The following is a 6,213-nucleotide window of genomic DNA, read 5'->3' as shown; positions in this document are numbered from 1 at the left end:
AGCCACAGCAATGAGGTTGCCTGTCAGCTGCCCCCTGAAGAAAGACAACAAGAGATGGCCAATAAATGCTGGCCACTCAGCGATGCCCATGTCTCACTCATAAAAGCTGGCTCCTTTAATGGACAGGCATCAGAAGGGTCATAACCTGATCACCCAATGGGGAATGAGCATAGAGTTCTTGATGCAGAGTGCAGCCAGAATAGATTTTAGAGCTGGAAGTGTTAACGTTGTGAAAGCATTCTGTATATTTATCTGCTTGTAAATAAACTGTTACAGTTCGTTATTTTAACTGGTGGTTGCCAACCCTTCTGATTGCTACATGATCTTTGCACCAATGGAATGGTTTCTCCCTGTCCACTCTGTCTGGACAACTCATTGGGGGGGGGAGGTGGGAGCGGCGATTCTCCTAGCCCAGGAGACATAAGCAGAGGCCGTGTAGTGGGCTTCCCGCTAGCCACTATGGCCTCCTTGGGTCTCCAGCCGTCGGATTTCCAGTGTTGTCAGCTCTGCACCAGAAATCGCCAAGGGCCAAAGTGGAAAGTGGGGCACCTTGGCACTGTCCACTGGGCAGCGGCAGTGCCAAGGAGATGGGGCCTTTTTGGGGTGGGGCATATTGTGGGTGATCGTGGGGGTAGGGGGTCCCGCTGCTACTCTGCAGTCAGGATCGGTGACGGAGGAAGGAAAAGGCTGATCGTCGGGTGAGGGATTGAGATGGGTGCAGAGAGGGGGTTTGGCGAGGCTGGCTTGGACCTGTCTGGGAGAGCAATGATCGAAGGGTGGGGGTGCCAACAATGTGGGTCATGGTGTTGGCCAGTGATTGGGAGGCTGGCAGTGTGAGGCTGCTGTCCATACACTGATCTCGGCTCTGACAGATTGGTGCATGCGCAGTGACCCACTCAGCGCTATGCTGCTGGCCTCTCCACCGGGAAAAGGCCCTGCTTCTTGATTTTTATCGAGCTTCACGCTAGTGCAGTCAGCAGTGCAGGGAGTTTGGGAGATCCATTTTGAAAATCCAGCTGAAAAAATCAGCAGGATTTACTCCAGGTTAAACACAAATTTAGCACTTAGAATTTTTTTGCAAGAATCTTGGCCAATGATTCTGATCACCTCTATCAAATCTCCTCTCAACTTTCATTTCTTCAAAGTTCCAACTACTCCATCTTTTTACACAGCTTTTTCTCATTCATTTATAGGATGAGAGCATCGCTGGCTGGCTAGCATTTATTGCCCATCCCCAGTTTTCTTTCACAAAGGGGTTGGTGAGCTGCCTTCTTGAACCGCTGAAGTCCATGAGGTGTAGGTACACTCACAGTGCTGTTCGGGAGGGAGTTCCAGGATTTTGACTCACTGAAGGAATGGTGATATGTTTCCAAATCAGGATGGTGAGTGGCTTGGAGGAAAACCTCCAGGTGGTGGTGTTCCCAGGAATCTGCTGCACTTGTCCTTCTAGATGGTGGCAGTCGTGGGTTTTGAAGGTGCTGCCTAAGGAGCCTTGGTGAGTTGCTGCAGTGCATCTTGTAGATGGAACACACAGCTGTCACTGTATATCAGCAAAGGAGGAATTGAATGTTTGTGGGAGTGGTAGCAATCGAGTGGGCTGCTTTATCCTGGATGGAGCCATACTCATCCAGGCAAGCGGAGAGTATTCCATGTTGGGGAGGCAGTGATGTAGTGGTGTTGTCACTAGACTAGCAATCCAAAGACCCAGGGAAATGCTCTAGGGACTCAGGTTCGAAGCCTGCCACAGCAGATGGTGAAATTTGAATGGCTTCATGGTCATCATTAGACTTTTAATTCCAAATTTTGGAATTAAAAATTGGAATTAAAAGTCTAATGATGACCATGAAGCCATTCTAAAAACCCATCTGGTTCACTAATGTCCTTTAGGGAAGGAAATCTGCTAACCTTACTTGGTCTGGCCTACCTTTGACTCCAGAACCACAGCAATGTGGTTGAATCTTAACTGAAGGGGAAGTAAGGATGGTCAATACAACAATTACAATTGTTGAGAATGTTTATTTTTTGAACATGGAAATTCTAAAGGGGAGCCTCACACACACCTCCCTGATTATCCTCCAGGTGGTGCTGCTGGCCACAGATTTCTGAAATCTGCCACAAGTGAATCACCTTAAAGGGACAGTCCTCCTTTCTAACTGGATCTGTTTTAAAGATACAAGAAATAATTCGAGAAAAATGCTTATGCAAATTTCCACTTTTAAGATTATTATCTGGAATATCCCGACAGTTGATGTGAGTACCAGAGCACGGGTCAGTCTTCAGTTGAAGCTGAAATACCTTAAGAAGTCCCACAGCCCCAGGTTAAAGACCAGCAGGTTTATTTGGCAGCTTTTGGAGTCTAGCTCCTTGGAGAATGCTTATCTGAAGATCAGAGGCTGAATTCTGCTCAGATGAGGAGGATTGCAACAGACACCTAGATGCTGAGAGATGCCCTCATAAGAACAGGATATGGTGCTCAACTCATCGATTGATAGTTCCGACGTGCCACAGCGAAAAACCGCACCAACCTCCTCAGAAGACAAACGGGACACGGCGGACAGAGTACCCTTCATTGTCCAGTACTTCCCTGGAGCGGAGAAGCGACGACATCTTCTCCGGAGCATTCAACATGTCATCGATGAAGACGAACATCTCACCAAGGCCATCCCCATATCCCCACTTCTTGCGTTCAAACAACTGCACAACCTCAAACAGATCATGGTACACCGCAAACTATCCAGCCTTCAGGAGAACAGTGACCACAACACCACACAACCCTGCCGCAGCAACCTCTGCAAGACATACTGGATCATCGACATGGATGCCATCATCTTACGTGAGAACATTATTCGCCAGTGTACCTGGTACACGGTACATACTCTTGCGACTCAGCCAACGTTGGCTACCTGGGCAGCAAGTTGTCTGAGTGAGTGCTGGGCAGAGAACTGTGTGAGTGCTGGGCACAGACCTGTCTGAGTGAGCGCTGGGCAGAGAGGTGTCTGAGTGAGCGCTGGGCAGAGACCTGTCTGAGTGAGTGCTGGGCAGAGACCTGTCTGAGTGAGTGCTGGGCAGAGACCTGTCTGAGCGAGTGCTGGACAGAGAGCTGTCTGAGTGAGTGCTGGGCAGAGACCTGTCTGAGTGAGCGCTGGGCAGAGACCTGTCTGAGTGAGTGCTGGGCAGAGACCTGTCTGAGCGAGTGCTGGACAGAGAGCTGTCTGAGTGAGTGCTGGGCAGAGACCTGTCTGAGTGAGTGCTGGGCAGAGAGTTGTCTGAGTGAGTGCTGGGCACAGACCTGTCTGAGTGTGTGCTGGGCAGGGAGCTGTCTGAGTGAGTGCTGGGCAGAGACCTGTCTGAGTAAGTGCTGGGCAGGGAGCTGTCTGAGTGAGTGCTGGGCAGAGACCTGTCTGAGTGAGTGCTGGTCAGGGAGCTGTCTGAGTAAGTGCTGGTCAGGGAGCTGTCTGAGTAAGTGCTGGGCAGAGACCTGTCTGAGTGAGTGCTGGGCAGAGAGTTGTCTGAGTGAGTGCTGGGCACAGACCTGTCTGAGTATGTGCTGGGCAGGGAGCTGTCTGAGTGAGTGCTGGGCAGAGACCTGTCTGAGTAAGTGCTGGTCAGGGAGCTGTCTGAGTAAGTGCTGGGCAGAGAGCTGTCTGAGTGAGTGCTAGTCAGAGACCTGTCTGAGTGAGTGCTGGGCAGAGAGCTGTCTGAGTGAGTGCTGGGCAGAGAGCTGTCTGAGTGAGTGCTGGGCAGAGAACGGTCTGAGTGAGTGCTGGGCACAGACCTGTCTGAGTGAGTGCTGGGCACAGACCTGTCTGAGTGAGTGCTGGGCACAGACCTGTCTGATTGAGTGCTGGGCAGAGACCTGTCTGAGTGGTGGGCAGGGAGCTGTCTGTGTGAGTGCTGATGTGGATGTGCCGGCATTGGACTGGGGTAAACACAGTAAACGTCTGACAACACCAGGTTTTAGTCCAACCGATTTATTTGATAGTAAACGCACAAGCTTTCGGGTTAGTCCCTTCGTCAGGTGAATGGAGAGTTTTGGCCTCGGACAGAGCATATAAAGCACAGACAGTTTAGAGATTACTGATTAGAATGCGAATCTTTACACCTAACCTGCTGTTCAAGTCTTGAAGTGGCTGACAATGTGTGTGGAAGGAGCACTGATCACAGGTTAAATAGATGTGTATTGTCTCCAGACAGTACAGTGAGTGAGGTTTTGCAAACCCAGGCAAGTGTTGGGGGTTACAGATAGTGTGACATGAACCCAAGATCCTTGTTGAGACCGTCCTCATGTGTGTGGAACTTGGCTATCAGTCTCTGCTCAGCGACTCTGCGCTGTCGTGTGTCGTGAAGGCCGCTTTGGAGAATGCTTACCCGAAGGTCAGAGGCTGAATGCCCGTGACCACTGAAGTGTTCGCCAACAGGAAGGGAACAGTCTTGCCTGGTGATTGTCGAGCGATGTTCATTCATCCGTTGTCGTAGCGTCTGCATGGTCTCCCCAATGTACCATGCTTCGGGACATCCTTTCTTGCAACGTATCAGGTAGACAATGTTGGCCGAGTTGCAAGAGTATTTACTGTGTACCTGGTGGATGGTATTCTCATGTGTGATGATGGTATCCGTGTCGATGATCCGGCATGTCTTGCAGAGGTTGCTGTGGCAGGGTTGTGTGGTATTGTGGTCACTGTTCTCCTGAAGACTGGGTAGTTTGCTGCGAACAATGGTCTGTTTGAGGTTGTGTGGTTGTCTGAAGGCAAGAAGTGTGGGTGTGGGGATGGCCCTGGCGAGATGTTCGTCTTCATCAATGATATGTTGAAGACTCCGGAGAAGATGTCGTAGCTTCTCCGCTCCAGGGAAGTACTGGGCGACGAAGGGTACTCTGTCCACTGTGTCCCGTGTTTCCTTCCACACACATTGTCGGCCACTTCAATACTTGAACAGCAGGTTAGGTGTAAAGATTCGCATTCTAATCAGTAATCTCTGAACTGTCTGTGCTTTATATGCTCTGTCTGAGGCCTGACGAAGAGACTAACCCAAAAGCTTGTGCGTTTACTATCAAATAAATCGGTTGGACTAAAACCTGGTGTTGTCAGACTTTTTACTGAGTGAATGCTGGGCAGAGACCTGTCTGAGTGAGCGCTGGGCAGGGAGCTGTCTGAGTGAGTGCTGGGCAGGGAGGTGTCTGAGTGAGCGCTGGGCAGGGAGGTGTCTGAGTGAGTGCTGGGCAGAGACCTGTCTGAGTAAATGCTGGTCAGAGAGCTGTCTAAGTGAGTGCTGGGCAGGGAGGTGTCTGAGTGAGTGCTGGGCAGGGAGGTGTCTGAGTGAGCGCTGGGCAGGGAGGTGTCTGAGTGAGTGCTGGGCAGGGAGGTGTCTGAGTGAGTGCTGGGCAGGGAGGTGTCTGAGTGAGTGCTGGGCAGGGAGGTGTCTGAGTGAGTGCTGGTCAGGGAGCTGTCTGAGTGAGTGCTGGGCAGGGAGCTGTCTGAGTGAGTGCTGGGCAGAGACCTGTCTGAGTAAATGCTGGTCAGAGAGCTGTCTGAGTGAGCGCTGGGCAGGGAGGTGTCTAATTGAGTGCTGGGCAGAGACCTGTCTGAGTGAGCGCTGGGCAGGGAGGTGTCTGAGTGAGTGCTGGGCAGGGAGTTGTCTGAGTGAGTGCTGGGCAGAGACCTGTCTGAGTAAATGCTGGTCAGAGAGCTGTCTGAGTGAGCGCTGGGCAGGGAGGTGTCTAATTGAGTGCTGGGCAGAGACCTGTCTGAGTAAATGCTGGTCAGAGAGCTGTCTGAGTGAGTGCTGGGCAGAGACCTGTCTGAGTGAGTGCTGGGCAGGGAGTTGTCTGAGTGAGTGCTGGGCAGAGACCTGTCTGAGTGAGTGCTGGGCAGGGAGTTGTCTGAGTGAGTGCTGGGCAGAGACCTGTCTGAGTAAATGCTGGTCAGAGAGCTGTCTGAGTGAGTGCTGGGCAGAGACCTGTCTGAGTGAGTGCTGGGCAGAGACCTGTCTGAGTGAGCGCTGGGCAGAGAGGTGTCTGAGTGAGTGCTGGGCAGGGAGGTGTCTGAGTGAGTGCTGGGCAGGGAGGTGTCTGAGTGTGTGCTGGGCAGAGACCTGTCTGAGTGAGTGCTGGGCAGAGACCTGTCTGAGTGAGTGCTGGGCAGAGACCTGTCTGAGTGAGTGCTGGTCAGAGAGCTGTCTGAGTGAGTGCTGATGTGGAAATGCGGCATTGGACTG

The sequence above is a fragment of the Carcharhinus amblyrhynchos genome, chromosome 22, assembly GCF_965287045.1.
Source record: "Carcharhinus amblyrhynchos chromosome 22, sCarAmb.v2.hapA, whole genome shotgun sequence".
Taxonomy (NCBI): Eukaryota; Metazoa; Chordata; class Chondrichthyes; order Carcharhiniformes; family Carcharhinidae; genus Carcharhinus; species Carcharhinus amblyrhynchos.
The sequence above is the reverse complement of the archived record's forward strand: the minus strand, read 5'-3'. Positions refer to the sequence as shown.